Below are 24,596 nucleotides of genomic sequence, written 5' to 3'. Positions count from 1 at the left end.
CTAAAAGCTGCCAGTGAACGTGGTTCAGGAGACTTTAATATAATCAGGAGACTTGAATATAACTCACTGAAAAGTCAGTGACCAGGTCTGAGTAGCTGCTGTGCTCATCCGACTTTAAACAAGCGGCGAGGCCTAGTGGAAAGAACACGGGCCTGGGAGTCGGAAGACCTGGGTTCTAATCCCGGCTCTCCCAACTGTTTGCTGTGAGACTCTGGGCAAGTCACTTCGCTGTGCCTCAGTTCCCCTGTTCTCCTTCCTGCTTAGACTCTGAGCCCCATGTGGGCCAGGGACTGTGTCCAACCTAATTTACTCATTTCTACCCCAGCATTTACAACAGTGTTTGACACCTAGTAAGCGCTTAGCAGATACCGGAAAAAAACCCAAAAAACAAACAGCCCAAATAACTTCAACAGTGGAGGCGGCCGAACACCAGCCCTTAACACGAGAGCACTAGATACAAATGGCAAACCTCCCAGAGCTAAAACTGAGATAGGTTTCCCGCGGACAGTCTATATCTTTGCATTTCGGTGGAGCTGCGTGACATTTCTTTCATAGCTGTGAAGTTTTTCCCCGGTTTTCATTTCGAAGCTGTTTATGTTCTCTGTGGGCTCACCACTTTCCCCTCAACCTGCGAAAAAAAAGCCTAAAGGAGAAACTAGTGTAGGATGGCCTTTGCAATCCCTTTAAGTTTTAAAACGACAATAATAATAATGGTGTTTGTTAAGCACTTACTAAGCACTGGGTTGGATACAATCAAATCGGGTTGGACCCAGTCCCTGTCCCAAATGGGGCTCACAGTCTCAATCCTCATTTTCCGGATGAGGTGACCGAGGCCCAGAGAATAATAATAATAACGTTGGTATTTGTTAAGCGCTTACTATACGCCAAGCACTGTTCTAAGCACTGGGGTAGATACAAAGTAATCAGGTTGTTCCACGTAGGGCTCACAGTCTTCATTCCCATTTTACAGATGAGGTAACTGAAGCACAGAAAAGTTAAGCGACTTGCTCAAGGTCACACAGCTGATGAGCGACGGAGCCAGGATTAGAACGCACGACCTCTGACTTCCAAGCCTGGGCTCTCTCCACTACACCGTACTGCTTACGGAACGATGCCACCGGAAGCCAAAGGAGAGCTCAGTAAGGGTTGCCTCCACGTTTCTTGGTTCATTCATTCATTCAATCGTATTTATTGAGCACTTACTACATGCAAAGCACTGTACTAAGTGCTCGGGAGAATACAGTACAACAATAAACAGACATGCGGCGTGGCTCAGTGGAACGAACCTGGGTTTGGGAGTCAGAGGTCATGGGTTCTAATCCCGGCTCCGCCACTTGTCTGCTGTGACTGGGCAAGTCACTTAACCTCTCTGAGCCTCAGTTACCTCATCTGTAAAATGGGGATTAAGACTGTGAGCTCCATGTGGGACAACTTGATCACCTTGTATTTACCCCAGCGCTTAGAACAGTGCTTTGCACATAGTAAGCGCTTAACAAATACCAGCATTATTATATTCCCGGCCCACAATGGGCTTACTACTTAACTAGGGCCAATCTATGTGCGGGTGACTTTTTTTTAATAATATTTAAGTGCTTACTGTGTCCCAAGCACTGTACTAAGTGCTGGAGTAGACGTGAACTAATCAGGCAGGACACAGTCTCTTGTCCCACAAGGGGCTCCAAGTCTTAATCCCCATATTACAGATGAGGTAACTGAGGCCCAGAGGTGAAGTGACTCTCCCAAGGCCATATCCCTTCTGTGTCGCCCTGACTCGCTCCCTTGGTTCTTCCCCCCTTCCCAGCCCCACAGCACTTATGTAAATTACATATAAATCATTAAATCATTTATTTATATTGATGTCTGTCTCCCCACCCTAGACTGTGAACTCGTTGTGGGCTGGGAATGTACCTGTTTGTTCTTGCACTGTCCTCTCCCAAGCATTTAGTACAGTGCTCTGCACACAGTCAACTTAGAACAGTGCCTGGCACAAAATAAGGGCTTAACCAATACCATAATTATTATTAGTGAGCCCTCAATAAATATGATTGAATGAATGAATGAACAAGTGGCAGAGCCAGAATTAGAACCCATGACCTTCTGACTCCCGGGCCTGTGATTTCTCCGCTCCACCGTGCCGCTTCCAGCGTTCCAGATCAGCTCTATATGCACTGCAATTTCTCTCATCTTAATAAACAATAATCACACTACTTCTTCGCAGTGCTGCTGTAGAGTCAACGCTATCCCCCCTAGTGCTCACGAGAAAGAAAGCGTGAGGGCGAGAGGCATGCATTTCATTCATTCAGTAGTATCTATTGAGCGCCTACTATGTGCAGAGCACTGTACGAAGCACTTGGAATGCATTTCCTAAGTTGAGACACACACTACCCGAGGCTACGAGGGGAGGAAAGAAAGACTGTATCCACAACCTAGTTGGCTCTAGGCCGCAGCGGGCTAGGTGATTTCTGGGCAGTCGACTCACGCGAGCTTTAATCGAGGGTCACATCACATCAGACGCCTGCCTCTTCCCCCAGGACAAAGAAACGTGAAGTTTCCTCTTCTATATAATGGTACTGGACAGTTTGGGGGGCACAGGGGAGCCCCTGCAACCTCCAAATCCACAGTGAGAGCAGGTACATGGTCGCTGAAAGCAAGATAATAATGTTGGTATTTGTTAAGCGCTTACTATGTGCAGAGCACTGTTCTAAGCGCTGGGGTAGACAGAGGGGAATCAGGTTGTCCCACGTGGGGCTCACAGTCTTAATCCCCATTTTCCAGACGAGGTCACTGAGGCACAGAGAAGTGAAGTGACTTGCCCACAGTCACACAGCCGACAAGTGGCAGAGCAGGGAGTCGAACCCATGACCTCTGACTCCGAAGCCCAGGCTCTTTCCACTGAGCCACCTTGCTTCTGAAATCTCCGCAGGATCTGGGTTTTTTACTTTTTTGATGGTATTTGTGAAGCCCTTACTATGTGCCGACCACTATTCTAAGCGCTGGGGTAGATACCAGATAATCAAGTTAGACAGTCCTTGTCCCACATGGAGCTCACCGTGTCAAGTCGGAGGAAGAGCAGGGGTTGAATCCCCATTTTGCAGTTGAGGAAATGGAGGCACAGAGAAAGGGACTTGCTCAAGGACAAACAGCAGGCAAGTAGGAGAGCCAGGATTAGAACCCAGGTCCTCTGACTCCCAAGTCCATGCTCTTTCCATCAGGCCGTACTGTTTCTGAAGGATGCTGAAGGGGAATTCGTCAATCTACAGATTGACTTTGAGGGCCTTCGAAGAGCGGAACAGAATGACGAGCTTCCGGGAGATTCTTTGAGTCCACCACAAGTTATCATTCTTCACGAAGCGCTAGCAAGTTTTTATACTTATAGCATCGTGTAGTGGCAACTGGGGGTTGGGTACACAGGAGCCCACACACAAACACACAAACCCACGCACACCCACAGCTGCTGGCAAAAGCCCTCACGTAACCCATCCAGATTTCAAAGCACGTTACCAAAGCTACTGTTCCCAATACGAGGGGAAAGAACACGAAACACTTCACAAGAGCTTAACACCCGGCAGTTCAATTAGATTCATTCACTCATTCAATCGTATTTATTGAGCGCTTACTGTGTGCAGAGCACTGTATTAAGCGCTTGGAATGGACAATTCGGCAACAGATAGAGACAATCCCCGCCCAACGACGGGCTCACGGTCTAAAAGATATACTTAAGCATCTGGATTTAGATGAACTTCCCACTGACGTAGGTTTAGTTTTGGGCTTGATGCGATGAACAGGGAGGACAAGTAAGCGCTCAATAAATACCACTGATTGAAGAGTAGTATTATTAATAACAATAATTATTATTATGATACTTGTCAAGGTCTTACTACGTGCCCAGCACTGTTCTAAGCACTGGGGTAGATACAAGCTAATCAAGTTGGATACAGTCCCTGTCACATGGGGCTCACGGTCCTAATTCATTCATTCAATCGTATTTATTGAGTGCTTACTGTGTGCAGAGCACTGTACTAACTGCTTGGAAAGTGCAATTCAGCAACAAAGAGAGACAATCCCTGCCCACAATGGGCTCTAGAAGGGGGGATAGACAACAAAACAAGTAAACAGGCATCAATATAAATAAATCCAAGTATAGATATGTACACATCAAAACAAGTAAACAGGCATTAATATAAATAAATAGAATCACAGATATGTACATATATACACAAGTGCTGTCGGGGAGGAGGAGGAAGGGTGGAACAAAGGGAACGTGTTGGGGCGATGGGGAGGGGAGGGAGAGCTGAGGAAAGGGGGGCTTAGTCCGGGAAGGCCTCCTGGAGGAGGTGAGCCTCCAATAGGGATGTGTCCGAAGCACTGTACTAAGGGCTCAGTGTCGCCTTGAGTGACAAAGCGGCAGCCCCAACCACTGAAGGCGTTGCTCTCCCTGAATGGACACTGGTAAAACTAAGAGCAGAAGAACCTGTACCCCACAGTGAGTGTTGTTCAACGTGGGTCAAATTGGCTTTTTTGGGAACAGAATGCCGCCGGGGACCGACATTTCTAAGAAAGAGAAGAGGATGGCTCTATTCCAGGTATCACCTACAAGACCCTCTGAAAAATCGCATTTTCTCCAAGAGACCTTCCCTTCACTCTAGGTCACCTGGACACTCGGCTGGATATCCCTTAAGCACTTTGATACTCACCCCGGTCCCACAGCACTTATGGACAAATCCTTATTTTCTACTCTTTATCAGTCAATCGCCCTTATTGTGTGCAGAGGACTGTACTAAGTGCTTGGGAGAGTATACTGGAACAGAGTTGGGAGACACGTTCCTTGCCCACGGGGAGCTTACGGTCTGAAGGGGGAGACAGATATTAAAATAAATTACAGATACGGACATAAGTGCCACGGGGCTGAGGGTGGGGTGTCAAAAGGGTACAAATTAGAGTGCAAGGGTGAACTATTGTCCTCTATGTAATTTGTTTTAATGTTGTCTTGCCCTGTTGTGGGCAGGGACTGTCTCTACCAATTAGAGAATTAAGTGTTCCCAAGAGCTTAATTAAGAGCTTAATCTATCAGTCAGCCGGACAATCATATTTATTGAGCGCTTACTGTGTGCAGAGCACATACCACAATAAACAGACACATTTCCTGCCCACAATGGGATTACAGTCCAGAAGGGGAGACAGACATTAATATTAATAAAGGACAGATATGCGCATGAGTGCTGTGGGGCTGGGAGGGGGGATGAATAAAGGGGGCAAGTCAGGGGGATGCAGAAGAGAGCAGGGGAGAGAAAAGGAGGGCTTAGGGAAGGACATAGTACTGGACACAGTAAACGCTCAATAAATACCATTGATTGTCTGTATGAGAGGATCACTTGACAATACGGGTTGAAGGCGATGCGGCCAGCAACCGTTAGGCTGAAACTCTTTAACCATTCTGAGAACTCTGGGGCTCCCAAAGTTTTCAAGAAGTTTTTTTACCCGTGCTCAGGAAAGCTAATAAGGAGGCATGGTCGACCCACACAATTGGTTCACCTCCTGTTTTTGTCAAACTGTTAAGGTGTAGCAAGCCTCTGCGGTTCCTGAGTCACCGAACCACCCGAACTGACCCAAGTCAACAGGCTCAAGTCACTTTCTGCCCTCCGAACACCTCCACCATTCCACAACTCATGGACCAGAGGCTAACTGCAAATCTGTAGGCTTATTTTACCCGCTGAATTTTTGGATCAAGCTGTCATGGCAACCGTCAGAGAAGGCTCTGACCTAAGCTGTTTTTTGCTTTTTTGAAAGGGATAAAATATCAGGGATGCTAGAGAGAAGACTGGAAGCTTCTGAGCGGAAGTTAACTACAGAGCGTCGAATGAGGCATGGGGAAGGTTGTACAGTGCTGGCCTGTCAGATTCTAAGGTTTTGACAAGACGAAGTGGGCTATCCAAGGGAACTCCCTTGCCCTTGTTAGAAGGCTGTAAGCTCATTGTGGGCAGAGGATGTGTCTGCTTATTGGACTGTCCTCTCCCAAGCGCTTAGTACAGTGCTTTCCACAAAGTAAGCACTCAATAAATACAATCGAATGAATGAATGAAGATTTAGGACCTCTGACACTGATGAATTGATTGGCCCTCTCCAGCAAGCGCTGTTGCATGAGGATCTGATTAGAATAGATCCAGAAGAGCGCTTTGGAGGAAGACCACGCCGATAACTGTGATAAAGACATCAGTCAGTCAATCGTATTTATTGAGCGATTACTGTGTGCAGAGAACTGCATTAAGCACTTGGGAGAATACAATAAAACAATAAACAGGCACATTTCCTACCCACAATGTGCCAGGCCAGGATCTTAGCCATGGCACCCCTCAGAAGTGCCTGGTTTTCTTTCAGTGCTTGTTAAGCACTTTCTATGTGTCAGGCGCCGTACTAAGCACTGCCCCATGGCTCCCTCCAGTTATCGCCCCATCTCCCTCCTACCATTCCTCGCCCAACTCCCTGAACGAATGTTCTACACCTGCTGCCTCCATTTCCTCCCCTCCAATTCTCTCCTTGACCCCCTCCAATCTGGCTTCCGTCCCCTTCACTCCACTGAAACGGCCCTCTCGGAGGTCACCAATGATCTCCTTCCTGCCAAGCCCAACGGCCTCTACTCCGTCCTAATCCTTCTCGACCTCTCAGCGGCCTTTGCCACTGTGGACCACCCACTTCTCCTGGAAACATTATCCGACCTTGGCTTCACCGACTCCGTCCTCTCCCGGTTCTCCTCATCTTTCTGGCCGTTCATTCTCAGTCTCCATGGACTCCTCATTTGCATCCCACCCCCTAACTGGGGGGGGGGTCCCTCAAAGTTCAGTTCTGGGTCCCCGTCTAGTCTCCATCTATAACCACTCCTTTGGAGAACTCATTCGCTTCCACGTCTTCAACCACCACCTCTATGTGGATGATACCCAAATCTACATCTCCAGCCTTGATCTCTCTCCCTCTCTGCCGTCTCTCACCTCCTCCTGCCTTGAAAACAGGCATCTCAAGGCATCTCTACTCGACTGTCCTCTCGTCACCTCCAACTTACATCCAAAAACAGAGCTCCTTATCTTCCCACGCAAACCCAGTCCTCCCCATAACTTTCTCATCACTGTAGACGGCACCGCCATCCTTAGTGTCTCGCAAGCCCATAACCTTGGCGTTATCCTTGACTCCTCTCTCTCATTCAACCCACATATTCAGTCCATCACTAAATCCTTTCGATCCAACCTTCACCGCATCGCTAAAATGCACCCTCTCCCCTTCATCCAAACTGCTACCAGGTTAATACAATCACTCATCCTAGCCCGTCTGGATGACTGCATCGAACTCCTAGCTGACCTCCTCGCCTCCTGTCTCTCCCCACTCCAGCCTATACTTCACTCTGCTGTCCGAATCATTTTTCTATAGAGTCGTTCAGGACATCATTCAGTTTCTCAAAAAACTCCAGTGGTTGCCCATCCACCTCCACAAACAAAAACTCCTCACTACTGGCTTTAAAGCAGTCCACTACCTAGTCCCCTCCTACCTCACTTGGCTTCTCTCCTTTTACACCCCAGCCCACACACTTCATTCAGCCAATGCTAACCTTCTCACTGTGCCTCGCCTAGCTTGCCGTCAACCCCTAGCCCTGCCTCTGGCCTGGATCGCCCTCCCTCCTCAAATCCCAAAGACAATTCCTCTCCCCGGCTTCAAAACCTTATTGAAGACACAACTCCTCCAAGAGGCCTTGCCAAACTAAATACCCCCCCCTTTCCTCTTCGCCCACTCCCTTCTGCATCGCCCTGACTTGTTCCCTTTGCTCTTCCCCTCTTCCAGCCTCAGAGCGTGGCTCGAGAAGCAGCATGGCTCAGTGGAAAGAGCACGGGCTTTGGAGTCAGAGGTCATGAGTTCGAATCCCAGCTCTGCCACTTGTCAGCTGTGTGACTGTGGGCAAGTCACTTAACTTCTCTGGGCCTCAGTTACCTCATCTGTAAAATGGGGATTAAGATTGTGAGCCCCACGTGGGACAACCTGATTCCCCTGTGTCTACCCCAGCGCTTAGAACAGTGCTCTGCACATAGTAAGCGCTTAACAAATACCAACATTATTATTATTATTACATATCTGTTATTTTATTTATTTGTATTGCTGCCTCCCCCCTAGACTTTAAGCTCACTGTGGGCAGGGAATGTGTCTGTTTATTGTTATAGTGTACACTCTCCCTAGTGCTTAGTATAGTGCTCTGTTCACAAAAAGCGTTTAATAAATACAATTTGAATGAATGAATGCATGCGTGAGTGAGTGAGTGAGTGGATGAATGAATGAATAGAGGCTAATCAGGTTGGACACAGCCCATGTGCCAAATGGGGCTCACAGTCTTCATCCCCATTTTACAGATGAGGGAACTGACGCACAGATAAATGAAGTCACTTGGCCAAGGTCACACAGCGGAGAAGTGGCACAGGGGGATTAGAATCCAGGTCCTTCTGACTCCCAGGTCTTTGCTTCCTCTATGCTGCTTCTCGGGAATTTGGTCTTTTGGACAAAGCACATTCCTTTTTTTTTTTTTTTTTAAGAAAACCATCCAAACATGGACCAAATCCCCATGATCATCAGACATCTGCACAATGCACCTAAATTGAACTCTAGGCTGTAAACTCACTGTGGGCAGGGAACGGGTCTGCTAACTCTTGTACTCTCCCAAGTGCTCACTCCAGTGCTCTGCACATAGTAAGGGCTCAATAAATCCCACTGATTCTTCCAGAGAGTTGCACGTTGAGAAATAATAATTTTGGCATTTATTAAGTACTTAATATTCAATTGTATTCATTGAGCACTTACTGTACACAGAGCACTGTACTAAGCGCTGGGGAGAGTACGACCGAACAACAAACACATTCCCTGCCCACAGTGAGTTTACAGTGTAGAGCCACGCACTGTACTGAGCACTGGGAGAGAGAGAGAGAAATAGGCCAAGTGGCAAATCAAGTTCCATTTCAGTTCAAAGCTCCACATGAGATCAGTTGTCACTGATATGCATGGAGTCCTGGATAGAGCACAGGCCCGGGAGTCACAAGGTCATGTGTTCTAATCCCGGCTCCGCCCCGGTCTGCTGTGTGGCCTTGGGCAAGTCGATTCACTTCTCTGTGCCTCAGTTACCTCATCTGTAAAATGGGATTCAGACTGTGAGCCTCATGTAGGACAGGGACCGTGTGCAACCCGATTTGCTTGTATCCACCCCAGCATTTAGTACAGTGCCTGGCATATAGTAAGCGCTTAACAAATACCATAATTATTATTCATATTAGTCCAACTTTAGGCGCTTCTGCGAGCCTTACTTCAGATGAAGACTGCTCCGATGACCATCAGGCCTGATGAGAAACACCTGACAAGTGGTATTCCTTTTTTGTGTGAGTAAATATGAAGTATTTCACACTGTAACTTGAATATTGGAAGATATTTACATCGCTGTTGCATCACATGAATTAATAATAATAATAATTATGGTATTTGTAAAGCGCTTACTATGTGCAGAGCACTGTTCTAAGCGTTGGGGTAGACACAGGGTAATCAGATTGTCCCGTGTGGGGCTCACATTTTTTAATTCCCATTTTTACAGATGAGGTAACTGAGGCACAGAGAAGTTAAGTGACTTGCCCAAGGTCACCCAGCGGACAAGTGGCGGAGCCGGGATTAGAACCCGCGACCTCTGACTCCCAAGCCCGGGCTCTTTCCACTGAGTCACGCTGCTTCATAATAATGGCATTTGTTAAGCACTTACTATGTGCAAGCACTGTTCTATGCACTGGGGCAGATACAAGCTAATCAGGTGGTCCCACGTAGGGCTCACAGCCTTAATCCCCATTTTACAGATGAGGTAACTGAGGCACAGAGAAGTCAAGTGACTTGCCCAAAGCCAAACAACTGACAAGTGGCAGAGGTGTGATTAGAACCTATGACCTCTTACTCCCAAGCCTGGGCTCTTTCCACTAAGCCACGCTGCTTCTCACGAATTCATCACGTTAGCTATAATTACGAGGCTTTAATCACTATTTAGATCGTCTAGACTGTAAGCTCATTATGGGCAGGGAACATATCTGCTAATTCTGCTGTATTGGACTCTCCCAAGTGCTTAAATACAGTGAGCACATAGTAAGTGCTCAATAAATACCACTGATTGATTGTATCAATGTTTGGGGTCTAAAGTCTACATGATTTCACTTCATTTCCTGTGGGAAATGATACTTTTTTATGATGTTAAGCAATTACTATACGTCTGGCACTGTACTGAGCGCTGGGGAAGATATGAGTTAGGTTGGACACAGTCGCTGTCCCACGTGGAGCTCACAGACTTAATCCCTATTTTACAGATGAGATAACTGAGGCACAGAGAAGTTCAATGAAATGCCGAAGGTCACCCAGCAGATAAGTGGCAGAGCTGAGATTAGAACCCAGGTCCTTGCAACTCCCAGTTCTGTGTTCTTTCTACTAGGGCACGCTTATTCTCTGCTCTATTTTCCTGAAATCCATTAAAAGCACAAATCAGAGAGTCCTTGTATAATGGAGTAAAAGACACAGTCTCTCAATCAATCAATAGTATTTACTGAGCTCTTACTATGCGAGAAGCAGTGTGGCTTAGTGAAAAGAGCCCGGGCTTGGGAGTCAGAGGTTGTGGGTTCCAATCCCGGCTCTGCCACTTGTCAACTGTGCGACCTTGGGCGAGTCACTGAACTTCTCTGGGCCTCAGTTACCTCATCTGAAAAATGGGGATGAAGACTGAGCCCCACGTGGGACCTGATTACCTCGTATCTATCCCAGCACTTACAACAGTGCTCGGCACGTAGGAAGCACTTAAATACCAACATTATTACATTAGTATTATTATGTGCAGAGCATTCATTCATTCAATAGTATTTATTGAGCGCTTACTCTGTGCAGAGCACTGTACTAAGCGCTTGGAATGTACAGTTCGGCAACAGATAGAGACAATCCCTGCCCAATGACGGGCTCACAGTCTAAACGGGGAAGACAGACAGAGCAGCAAAACAGAACAAAACAAGCCATCATCATCAAGATAAATAGAATCAAGGAAGTATACATCTCATTAACAAAATAAATAGGTTAATAAATAATATGTATACGAATGAGCACAGGGCTGAAGGGAGAGGAAGGGGGAAGAGCAGAGGGTGGGGGGAGGGGAGGGGAAGCAGAGGGAAAGGGGGGCTCAGTCTGGGAAGGCCTCCTGGAGGAGGTGAGCTCTAAGTAGGGCTTTGAAGAGGGGAAGAGAGTTAGTTTGGCGGAGATGAGGAGGGAGGGCATTCCGGGACCGCGGGAGGATGTGGCCCGGGGGTCGACGGCGGGACGGGCGAGAACGGGGGACGGTGAGGAGGTGGGCGGCGGAGGAGCGGAGCGTGCGGGGTGGGCGGGGGAAAGAGAGAAGGGAGGAGAGGTAGGAGGGGGCAAGGGGATGGACAGCCTCGAAGCCTAGAGTGAGAAGTTTACAGACTCTACTAAGCGCTCGGGTCAGTATCCTACAACAGCCTTAACAGACACGTTCCTTGCCCATAACGATCTTACAGTCAAGAAGACCAGTTCAGAGTCTAGAATTCCCGTTCTCCAAAAACTCACAATCTAAGAGAGGAGTCTGATTAAAAAAAGTTATTTAGATGGAGGACGAAACGTGGCTACTGATAGCAGGAGCATGGTAGCATTACAGATTTATAAGTATTCAGTTCTTCCAAAAGGGGTATTTTTATTGCACACGTGGGGTGGGACATTTTGTCCGCAATTAGGAAATGCATATCTAGCCTGGTTAAAAGTGATGTGATGCCAGCAAAGACGTGTGGGCATGAACGAGGTGTCGATTCAGGTGCAAGAGGAGTGTTGAGTGGGCAACGTTGGAGTGGGGTGGTTTGGCGTGTTGAAGTGATATTGGGAAGCAGTGTGGCTTAGCAGCAAGAGCACGGGCTTGGGAGTCACTCAGTCCTATTTATTGAGCGCTTACTGTGTGTCGGGCACTGTACGAAGCGCTTGGAAGAGTTGACCTTGGACAAGCCACTCAGCTTCGCTGTGCCTCAGTTACCTCGTCTGTAACATGGGGATTAAGACTGTGAGCCCCACGAGGGACAACCCGATTATCCTGTATCTACCCCAGTGCTTAAAACAGTGCTTGGCACATAGTAAGCACTTAAAAAATGCCTTAATAATAAGTGAGAGGAGAAGAGGGTTGTGGTGAGCAGGTGGAAGTGGGAGGGTGCAGTGCCCAAGCCGGGGCACTAAGCAGCAGCGCTGAACATCACAAGGTCAGAAACTGGCATGACCCTCCTCCCCCTCCCCTTTTTTTTTGAAAATGGTATTTTATTCGTTCATTCAGTCGTATTTATTGCGTGCTTATTGTGTGCAGGATGCTACGTGTTTGGGAAAGTACAGTTATGAAGCACTTACTTTGTACCGAGCACTGTCGTAGATACAAATTTAGTGGCTCGGCCACTGTCCCTGCCCCACGTGGGACTCACGGTCAAGTAGGAGGGAGAAAAAGTACTGAATCCCCATTTTACAGGTGAGGAAGCTAAGGGACAGAGAAGCTTTGTGACTCGGCCAAGGACATCCAACAGACAAAGCGGTGGAGCCTGGATTGGAGCCTGGATCCTCTGAAGTAGTAAGGCCTAGTGGAAAGAGCACGGACTTGGGAGTGAAGGGACCTGGGTTCTAATTCCGACTCTGCCACTTGTCTGCTGTGTGACCTTGGGCAAGTCACTTCACTTCTCTGCGCCTCACTTACCTCGACTGTAAAATGGGGATTAAGACTGTGAGCCCCACCTGGGACAAACTGATTACCTTGTACCTAACCCAGCGGTGCTTACCACATAGTAAGTGCTTAACAAATACCCTTATTATTATTATTATTACTATTTTCTCTAGGCCACGCCACCTCCCCAGTGGTTGGCGCTAGAGGCCACCACATCCCCCATGGATGCCAAAAGGTAGGAATGGTAGATAAGAGTGAGAGCCCCATGTGGGACAGGGATTGAGTTCAACCTTATTTACTTGTATCTACCCCAGCGCTTAGAACAGTGCTTGGCACACGGTAAGTGCTTAACGAGTACACTGCTATTATTAAAATTATTAAAGGCGGGGACGAAGGAAGCAGCAACTCTGTGGCAGCCACAGAGAGCTGTGCTGGTCCTCCATGGAAGGCGCATAAAGTCTCAGAGCAGATCCTGACTGAATCAGGTCCTGATAGTGCAATCCAGATATTTCACATCCCGCCAAAATTCAAGAGAATAAGGAGGAGAGAGGGCTCCCGTAATATAGGAAAGAATAGAAAAATGCTTATTTTATCTTCGGCAATGAGTAATCTGGATGCTTCTTTTATAAGACACATAACGCACAGCACAGAACAGTGTAGAAAAACTGAATATTTTAAAATTCCCTGGCAGGCTGATTGTTTTTAAGAAGCTTGAAAATAGGATAAGAAAATAAGAAAATATTTTAACAATAAAATAATGTTAGATTGTACTCTCCCAAGCACTTAGTACAGTGCTCTGCCCTCAATGAGCACTCAATAAATACAGCTGAATGAACGATTGAGTGAAGATACCCGAAACCTCCCAAGTTGTTGTCAGTTGCTTTAGAAAAATAAAGATCCCTGCCCCAATATTAGGGAAGGTGAAAGAAGTCCAACTGGAAATAAATAACATTGTCTCCCCGAACAGGGAGGGGCAATTCCAACTTAAATATACTTTCAATCACTGGGACGGCAACGTAGTTCAGTGGTGAGAGGGAGAGTTATAAATATCAAGAATACCAGAGCAGTAATGTCCATATCTTTGATAAAGATCAAATAGGATCTTTATTCATATTAATGTCTGTCTCCCCCCTAGAGATCATTAAGCATCTGCTAATTCTGTTGCACTCTACTCTCCCAAGACTTAATACACATAGTATACTCTTCTGCGCATAGTAAGCACTTAATAAATGTGATTGAATGCCTTACTAAGTAGGGTGGCTTAGTGGAAAGAGCCCGGGCTTGGGAGTCAGAGGTCATGGGTTCTAATCCCAGCTCTGAAACTTATCAGCTGTGTGACTTTGGGCAAGTCACTTCACTCTCTGTGCCTCAGTTCCCTCATCTGTAAAATGGAGATTATGTCTTTGAACCCCATGTGGGACAACCTGATTACCTTATATCGATCCCAGTGCCTGGCACATAGTAAGCGCTTAACAAATATCATCATCATCATTATTATTATTGCTGTGGCAGAAGAATCTGTGTACGCCAATGAAGCATAGAGCTATGCTATTGAGACCCACTCTGTCATCAGGGTTGCCCTTAATGAAAAGGTCTAAGCCTAAGCATCAAAGTTGATTCACCTGTACCGACCAGCAGCGGCCTGGAAAGAGTCACAGGCGGATTCATTCATTCAATAGTATTGATTGAGGGCTTACTATGTGCAGAGCACTATACTAAGTGCTTGGAATGTACAAATCGGTAGCAGATAGAGACAGTCCCTGCCCTTTGACAGGCTAGAAGGATGATCGAGTGATCAAAATGTTGATCAAAGACAACGGCAGAGACTTAAGTTTTTACTGTGCATAAGAAGGCAACGGTAATCCACTTTCATATTTTTTACCAAAACTCTATGAATATACACACCAGAACAACTCGGAAGATAGGACGTTCAGGAGAGAACATGTCCATAAAAGTAAATAGGAATCGGAAATGACTCATTCATTCATTCAATTATATTGATTGAGCTGCCTACTGTGTGCAGAGCACTGTACTAAGTGATTGGGGAAATACAACAATAAACAGTGACATTCCCCACCCACAAAGTGCTTACAGTCTAGAGTGACTGAACGGCATATGAAGAAGATAGGAATATTATTGGCTTCCCTTCTTAATTAGATATTTAAATGGATGTCTAAGATGGACATACTATAATATCCAGCTTCACACCATGGAAACTGCCCTCTCACAAGTCACGAATGATCTCCTCGACAAATCCAAAGGCCTCTACTCCACCCTAATGCTCCTCGACCTCTCAGCTGCTTTCAACACTGTGGACCACCTCCTTCTCCTGGAAACATTATCCAACCTCGGCTTCGCCGACACTGTCCTTTCCTGGTTCTCCTCCTATATCTCCGGCCGCTCATTCTCAGTCTCCTTCATGGGTTCCTCCTCTGCCTCCCATCCCCTAACTGTGGGGGTCCCTCAAGGCTCAGTTCTGGGTCCCTTCTATTCTCCATCAACACCCACTCCCTTGGAGAACTCGCTCCCACGGCTTCAACTACCATCTCTACGAGGATGATTCTCAAATATATTTATTTAAATTCATTCAATAGTATTTATTGAGCGCTTACTATGTGCAGAGCACTGTACTAAGTGCTTGGAATGTACAGTTCGGCAACAGATAGAGACAATCCCTGCCCAATAACGGGCTCACAATCTAAACGGGGGAGACAGCAAAGCAAAACAGAACAAAACAAATCAGTACCAAGATAAACAGAATCAAACTAATGTTTGTCTCCCCCTTTAGTCTGTAAGCTCGTTGTGGGCAGAGTCTACCAACTCTGTTACGTTGAACTCTTCCAAGCGCTTCGTACAGTGCCCAACTCACAGTAAGCGCTCAATAAATAGGACTGAATCATTGATCTACATCTCCAGTCCCCTGAATATTCTCCTTTTCTGCAGTCTCGTATTTCCTCCTGCCTCCAGGACTTCTCTACTTGGATGTCTCGCTGACACCTCAAATTTAACAGGTCCAAAAGACAACTCATCTTCCCATCCAAACCAAGTCCTCTCCATGTCTTTCCTGTCACTGTAGCAGTATCACTATCCTCCCTGTCTCAAGGCTTTAACCTTGACAGCATGGCCTAGTGGATAGAGCACAGGCCTGGGAGTCAGAGGGTCCTGTGTCCTAATTCCGGCTCCGCCACTTGTCTGCTGGGTTACCTCAGGCACGACACTTCACTTCTCTGTGCCTCAGTTCCCTCATCTGTAAAATGGGGATTAAGACAATGAGACCTATGTGGGACAGGGATTGTGTTCAACCCGACTACCTTGTATCTACCCCAGCGCTCAGAACAGACCCCGGCACATAGTAAGTGTTTAACAAATACCATAATTATCATTATTATTATTGGTATTATCTCTGACTCATCTCCCTCATTCAACCCACATATTCCATCCGTCACCAAATCCTGTCGGTTCAACTTCCCTAACATCGCTAAAATCTGCCATTTCTTTTCCATCTAAACTATTATCCAAGCACTTATCCTACCCCACTGTGTCTACTACATCAGCCTCCTTGCTGACCTTTCTGGTTCCTGTCACTCCCCACTCCAGTCTATACTTCCCTTTGCTGCCCAGATCACTTTTTTAAAAAAAGTTCAGTCCATGTTTCCCCACCCCTCAAGAACCTCCGGTGGTTGCCCATCCATCTCTGCATCAAACGGAAACTCTTTATTATTGGCTGTAAAGCACTCACTCAGGTGATCCCCCCCAATCCTACCTTGCTGATTTCCTACTATAACCCAGCCCGCACCCCTTCCTTCTCTAACTGCAACCTACTCACAATACTTTTTTTTTTTTGGTATTTGTTAAGCGCTTACTATGTGCCGAGCACTGTCCTAAGCGCTGGGGGAGATACAGGGTAATCAGGTTGTCCCACGTGAGGCTCACAGTCTTCATCCCCATTTTACAGATAAGGGAACTGAGGCCCAGAGAAGTAAAGTGACTTGCCCACAGTCACACAGCTGACAAGTGGTAGGGTGGGGTTTCGAACCCCTGACCTCTGACTCCAAAGCCCGTGCTCTTCCATCTTGTCTACGTCACCCCTTGCCCACATCCCGCAAACATTTCCCAGTTCCTATCCGTCCCTCTCTTCACCTTAAAGTCACATCTCCCGGAGGCCTTCCCCGATTAAGACCTCATTTCCCCTATTCCCTCTCCCTTCTGCTTCACACTTGCATTTTGATTTGTGTCTTTTAAGCACTTGAGAGTCACCCTTCCCTCAGCCCCACAGCACTTATATAAATATCTGTTATAACTTTTATATTGCTATCTTATACTATATGCTATACTGCGCTCCGCACTTGGCAAGTACTCCATAAGTGATTGATTGCTATCTGTAATTTATTTTAATGTCGGTCTCCCCCTCTAGTCTGCAAACTCCTTGTTGACAGGGAACACGTCCACCAACTCTGTTAGAGTGTACTCTCCCAAGCTCTTAGTACAATGATCCAGCTGGATCTCATAACGTCAAATACTGGGTACTGTAAATTATAACTAGAAAAAAAGAGTTCTGGCAACAGCTCAGCTGACGAATGAACACCACGGCCTAAGAGCAATGGCCTGAGTGAAGGGAGGGCTTACGCCACGCCAGGAGACGCCTGGGATGATACTGGAGATCTGGGCCGGCCTCGGCCCAGTTGAGAGACCGTGGATTAACGTCGCCAGAAGAGGATGCGCTCGACCTGCGCTTGAGAATCCTGGTTGGAAGACACACCTTCCACTCCAAAGTGCGTGAACTTGCCTGAATTCGAAGCGAGTATTTCTCCTAGAAACCGATTTTTCCCCAGAGGAAGGTTTATGTGCCAATATTCAATACCAGTTTTCCACAGAAACACTGAAAATATGGACTCAGCTTGAAACACAAGCATAATCATCTAGACCATCTAAGTTTTGCCCCTTGGCAAAATAAGTCATTTTTCTGCATTGTTCAATTTAACTATTGTGATTAAAAACTTTGAATGTTATATGGCCCCATATCTTAATAAACCTTTTTTTTTTTCCCCAGAAGAAAATCAAACCCTGCACTTCAGGAGTCCCCAGGGGATTGTTAACAAAGATTGCATCGACATTACCAAGCAAACTCTCTGTGGGGGAGGGAGGGCGCCCGGATGGAAACTGACTTGCACCAGCCATTTTTGTAAACTACCGCAGCTTCTGGTCTCCCCAAAAGTTAGTCCATTTTAGAGGACGGAGTCATCGCTCTGCACCTCGGCAGGGTTCCCAGCTGGATGCAAATCAAGGAAGGATCCTGGGGCAGGAGGAGCAGTGTGGCTCAATGGAAAGAACAGTGGCCCGGGAGTCAGAAAGACCCGAGTTCTGATTCCAGCTCCACTGCTGTGTGACCTCGGGCAAGTTAATTCACTCCTCTCGGGCCTCCGTTACCTCATTTGCCAAATGGAGATTAAGGCTGTGAGCCCCATGTGGGACATGGACTGTGTCCAACCTGATTAGCTGGCATCCACCCCAGCGCTTAATACAGTGCTCGGCCCATAGTAAGTGCCTAACAAATACCATGAATAAATTTAAAAAAAGATGAAAACATTTGGAAGAGTGGAATGGCCACTGCTCCATTAGTGCCACTGGAAATAAGTAATAAGTAATAATAATGAATAGTTATGGTATTTAATAATAATAATGTTGGTATTTGTTAAACGCTTACTATGTGCAGAGCACTGTTCTAAGCGCTGGGGTAGACACAAGGGAATCGGGTTGTCCCACATGGGGCTCACAGTCTTAATCCCCATTTTGCAGATGAGGGAACTGAGGCACAGAGAAGTTAAGTGACTTGCCCAGAGTCACACAGCTGCCAAGTGGCAGGGCCGGGAATCGAACCCATGACCTCTGACTGCGAAGCCCGTGCTCTTTCCACCGAGCCACGCTGCTTACTGTGTGCCAGGCACTGTTCTAAGTCCTGGGGTAGATACAAGCTGAACGGGTTGGACTCAGTCCCTGTCCCACATGGGGCTCACAGTGTCAATCCCCATTTTACAGATGAGGGAACTGAAGCCCAGAGAAGTGAAGTGACTTGTCCGAGGTCACAAAGCAGACAAGTGGCAGAGCTGGGATTAGAAGCCATGACCTGCTGACTCCCAGGCCCGTGCTCTATCCATTATGCCATGCTGTTTCTGTCCCTTTGTCCGTCCTCCCCGGCAGGTAATTAACATCTGGACGTGTTGCCCCTTGAAACGGACTAATACCACTGCGTCCAGATGCCGCCAAAATCTCTGTAGGTCAATCAATAAGTTCTCCGGGGAGCAAAGACTAGGCCAATTTAACTGTACTACAAGCTGAGATGTGAGGATAATGTGGTAATGTAGGTGCGGCAACAGGAAAAACCTACGGGAGGGCTTGATTATCGATTCCGCGGTTTTTTATAATCTGCCACAGATGAACCATTATGGGATTAAAAAAAGAAACTAAAAGCTTACATACACCTGCAGATTCCCACCACCTCTTGCTCACGTTCTCTCCCTGGCCTGGAATTCCCTTCACATCTGACAGACCATCACTTTCCCACCTCCAGAGCCCTGTTAAAATCACATCTCCTCCAAGAGGTCTTCCCCGACTAAGGCCACATTTCATTCATTCAATCGTATTTATTGAGCGCTTATTGTGTGCATAAGCGCTTGGGAGAGTACAATACAATTAACAGAAACATTCTCCGCCCACAGAGAGCTTAAGATCTCTCTTCTGTGTCACACTCGATAGCCATAATAATGTTGGTATTTGTTAAGCGCTTACTATGTGCAGAGCACTGTTCTAAGCGCTGGGGTAGATACAGGGTAATCAGGATGTCCCACGTGAGGCTCACAGTTAATTCCCATTTTCCAGATGAGATGACTGAGGCACAGAGAAGTGAAGTGACTTGCCCACAGTCACACAGCTGCCAAGTGGTGGAGCTGGGATTCGAACTCATGACCTCTGACTCCCAAGCCCGTGCTCTTTCCACTGAGCCACGCTGCTTCCCAACGTTTCGACTGTGAGCCCGTTATCGGGCAGGGATTGTCTCCATCTGTTACCCAACTGTACCTTCCAAGCGCTTAGTACAGTGCTCTCCACATAGCAAGCGCTCAATAAATACTATCGAATGAATGAATGAACTGCAGTCCCACGGCACTTAGGAACATATCCACTATTTAATAATAATAATGTTGGTATTTGTTAAGCGCTTACTCTGGGCAGAGCACTGTTCTAAGCGCTGGGGTAAATACGGGGTAATCGGGTCGTCCCACGTGAGGCTCACAGTTAATCCCCATTTTACAGATGAGGGAACTGAGGCCCAGAGAAGTGAAGTGACTTACCCACAGTCACACAGCTGACAAGTGGCAGAGCTGGGATTCGAACCCACGACCTCCGACTCCAAAGCCCGGGCTCTTTCCACCGAGCCACACTGCTTCTCTGTTTTAAGGTCTGTCTCTCCCTCTGGTAATAACAATAGTATCCGTTAGGCGCTTACTTTGTGCCAGGCACTGTATTAAGCGCTGGAGGCACTGTAGACTATAAGTTACTTGTGGGCAGGGAAAACGTCTCCCATCTCTGTTGTGTTACACTCTCCCAAACGTTTAGTATAGTGCTCCGCACAGAGTATATACCACTGATTGATTGACTAGGGACTTTGTGTTTTCAGTAAGTTCCTAAAGGTGAAAGACTTACTATGGGAATATTTGGTTAACTACGTAACCTGTTGTGGGAATGAGAAAAATATTCAGTTATGGCAGCGGCAGCATTTTGGGAACTCCTGCTGTGTGCAGAACACTGTATGATGCAATTCGGATTAGCCAGTGGGAGGGAGTTGCCCGTGGGAAAAAGGCTGTGAAAATACTCATTCAATAGTATTTATTCATAATGTTGGTATTTGTTAAGCACTTACTATGTGCAGAGCACTGTTCTAAGCACTGGGGCAGAGACAGGGTAATCAGGTTGTCCCGCGTGAGGCTCACAGTCTTAATCCCCATTTTACAGATGTGGGAACTGAGGCACAGAGAAGTGAAGTGACTTGCCCACAGTCACCCAGCTGACCAGTGGCAGATCTGGGATTCGAACCCATGACCGCCGACTCCCGAGCCCGGGCTCTTTCCACTGAGCCATGCTGCTTCCCTATTAGCACTTTATTGAGCACTTACTATGCGCAGAGCACTGTACTAAGCGCTTGGAATGTACAATTTAGCAACAGTTAGAGACAATCCCTGCCCAAAGACGGGCTCACAGTCTGGAGTCCATAGTGAGCTCCTTAGGTTGGCTCAGAAGGACCAGAGGGGGAGTTGGGGTGTGGCAATATCAATCCATCAATCAACCAGTGATAGTTATTGAGCGCTTACTCTGTGCAGAGCACTGTACTAAGCGCTTGGAAGAGTACAATATGACAGAATGAGCAGACACGTTCCCCGCCCATAACAAGCTTACAGTCTAGACAGGGAGACTAGAGAAGCAGCGTGGCTCAGTGGAAAGAGCCCGGGCTTGGGAGTCAGAGGCCACGGGTTCAAATCCCGGCTCTGCCACTTGTCAGCTGTGTGACTGTGGGCAAGTGAGTTAACTTCTCTGTGCCTCAGTTACCTCATCTGCAAAATGGGGATGAAGACCGTGAGCCTCACGTGGGACGACCTGATGACCCTGTATCTACCCCAGCTTTTAGAACAGTGTTCTGCACATACTAAGCACTTACCAAATACCAACATTATTGGTCTAGAGCAGAAGAAGACAGTAGGCAGCAGCACAGTGGATAGAGCACGGGCTTGGGATTCGAAAGGTCAAGGGCCCTAATCCTGGCTCCGCCACTTGTCAGCTGTGTGGTCTTGGGTAAGTCACCTCACTTCTCGGGGCCTCAGTTATCTCATCTGTAAAATGGGGACTAAGACGGTGCGGGACAGGGACTGTGTCCAACCTGATTTAGTACAGTGCCTGGCACATAGGAAGCACTTAACCAATACCATAATCATTATCGTTATCTCCCCTCGACCTGTGCCCCTTCCCCTTGAAAAATCACATGGCTGGCATGCTTCTGAACCCCCCAAATCCCAGCTCTTGGGAGTTCTGCTGAGTATTAGGGGAACAGGCCTGGCCTCCTCGAAGAGCCTGCAAATTTCCAAAAACTCGGCGGTACGAAGCCGTGGGACAATTATTCAGTTGAATTTACTGTCCAGGGTAATCTCTGATGCCCACTTCATGGGGGCGATGGACATCACGGCTTCTGACCATCCTTCCCGTCTCACAGGGCCGCAACCTTTGGTGTCGTCCTTGACTCCGCTCCCTCATTCACCCCACACATCCAATCCGTCACCAACGCCTGCCGGTCTCACCTTCACAATATCGCCAAGATCCGCCCTTTCCTCTCCGTCCAAACTGCTACCGTGCTGGTACAAGCTCTCAAAATATCCCGGCTGGATTACTGTGTCAGCCTCCTCTCTCATCTCCCTTCCTCCCGTCTCTCCCCGCTCCAGCCTATTCTTCATCCCACTGCCCGGATCATCTTCCTACAGAAACGCTCTGGGCAAGTCACTCCCCTCCTCAAAAACCTCCAGTGGTTGCCTATCGACCTTCGCACGAAACAGAAACTCCTCACTCTTGGCTTCAAGGCTGTCCATGCCCTTGCCCCCTCCTACCTCTCCTCCCTTCTCTCTTGCTACCACCCACCCCGCACGCTCCGCTCCTCCGCCGCCCACCTCCTCACCGTCCCACGTTCTCACCTATCCCGCCGTCGACCCCTGGCCCCCGTCCTCCCGCTGTCCCGGAATGCCTTCCTTCCTCACCTCCGCCAAACTCTCTTCCCCTCTTCAAAGCCCTACCGAGAGCTCACCTCCTCCAAGAGGCCTTCCCAGGCTGAGCCCCCCTTTCCCTCTGCTCCGCCTCCCCTCCCCCCCACCCTCTGCTCTTCCCCCTTCCTCTCCCCTCAGCCCTGTGCTCATTTGTATATATTATTTATTACCTTATTTATTTTGTTAATGAGGTGTATACCTCCTTGATTTTATTTATCTTGAGGATGTTGTCTTGTTTTGTTCTGTTTTGCTTCTCTGTCTGTCTTCCCCGTTTAGACTGCGAGCCCGTCACTGGGCAGGGATTGTCTCTATCTGTTGCCGAATTGTACATTCCAAGTGCTCTGCACACAGTAAGTGCTCAATAAATACTATTGAATGAATGAATGAGGCTGGACATCTGCTCAAAATGTGGGTTTTCTGGCCTGTTGGTCTCTCTAAAACCTGCTCCTCCTACCCCGCCCCCAACCAAATCCTTTCCCTACTTTCACCCTTGTGCTCACAATGAAAATCTGGTATCTCTAAAATGAACCTGCGTGGCTTGGTGGCAAGAGACCAGGCTTGGGAGTCAGAGGACGTGGGTTCTGATCCCGGCTCTGCCACTTGTCTTCCGTGACCTTGGGCAAGTCATTTCACTTCTCTGGGCCTCAGTTACCTCACTTGTAAAATGGGGATTAAGACTGTGGGCCAACCTGATCACCCTGTAGCTCTCCCAGTGCTTAGAACAGTGCTTGACACAGAGTAAGTGCTTAAGAAATACAATTATGATTATTATCCTGCGCTTAGAACAGTGCTTGGCACATAGTAAGCACTTAAGAAATACCATCATTATTATTACCTTAATGTCTGGTACAAGAATAATAAATTTTTTTTTTTTTGGTAAAATGGTACTTCTTTTGCGTTTACTAGGTTCCAGGCCCTGTACTAAGCCCTGGGGTAGATACAAGATTGTCAGGTTGGACACAGTTCCTGTCCTGCATGGGGCTCGCAGTCTTAATCCCCATTTTACAGATCAGGTCACTGAGGCCCAGAGAAGTGAAGCGACTTGCCCAAGGTCACACCGCAGACAAGCGGTCGGGATAAGAATTCAGATCCTTCTGACGCCGAGGCCTGGGCTCTGTCTACTAGGCCATGCTGCTTCTCAATAATTGACAATATTAACCGAGTGAGGCTACTGAATGGCTAGCAAACTCCTCTTTATGTATCAGGTGTTCCTTACCAGCAATATCCAACTCCCAGAGGGCCTTAGGGGAAGCTGGTCAGATAACAATGATAACGTCGGTATTTGTTAAGCGCTTACTATGTGCCGAGCACTGTTCTAAGCGCTGGGGTAGATACAGGGTAATCGGGTTGTCCCACGTGAGGCTCACAGTCTTCATCCCCATTTTCCAGAGGAGGTCACTGAGGCATCGAGAAGTGAAGTGACTTGCCCAAAGTCACACAGCTGACAGGTGATGGAGCCAGGATTGGAACCCGTGACCTCTGACTCCTAAGCCCGGGCTCTTTCCACTGAGCCGCGCTGCTTCTCTGGTCAGATGGAACTTCAGGGAGGAGACCCAGGGAGGGCTGAGTGGGAGATGCTACAGAGGAACTAGGCGGGCCCCTCTCCCGTCATGATTGAAATAACTGCCTTTTTGAAAGCTTCTCCCTCTGCTCCCTCTACCCCCCCCCCCTTCCCCTCTCCGCAGCTAAACCCTCTTCTCCCCCTATTTCCCTCCCCTCCTCCCCCTCTCCCGTCCCCTCCCCTCAGCACCGTACTCGTCCGCTCGACTGTCTATATCTTCATTCCCCTATTTATTTTGTTAATGAGCTGTACATCGCCTCGATTCTATTCAGTTGCTATTGTTTTAATGAGATGTTCATCCCCTCGATTCTATTTATTGCCACTGTTCTTGTCTCCCCCGATTAGACCGTAAACCCATCAAAGGGCAGGGACCGTCTCTATCTGTTACCGATTTGTCCATTCCAAGCGCTCGGTACAGTGCTCTGCACATAGTAAGCGCTCAATAAATACTACGGAATGAATGAATAAATACTGTTGAATGAATGAAAGCTTTACAACCTAG

At 47.5% G+C, this 24,596-nt stretch overlaps 1 protein-coding gene across 5 annotated transcripts in view; it reads right to left on the bottom strand.

The window, feature by feature from the left end:
* VPS8 (VPS8 subunit of CORVET complex) overlaps positions 1–24,596 on the bottom strand; it is a 291,073-nt gene that overhangs the window by 80,910 nt on the left and 185,567 nt on the right. The gene's annotated exons all lie outside the window — the stretch shown is intronic.

Source organism: Ornithorhynchus anatinus, chromosome 1, assembly GCF_004115215.2.
Source record: "Ornithorhynchus anatinus isolate Pmale09 chromosome 1, mOrnAna1.pri.v4, whole genome shotgun sequence".
Taxonomy (NCBI): Eukaryota; Metazoa; Chordata; class Mammalia; order Monotremata; family Ornithorhynchidae; genus Ornithorhynchus; species Ornithorhynchus anatinus.
Note: the sequence above shows the minus strand (reverse complement) of the source record. Positions and strands in the feature narration are given on the sequence as shown.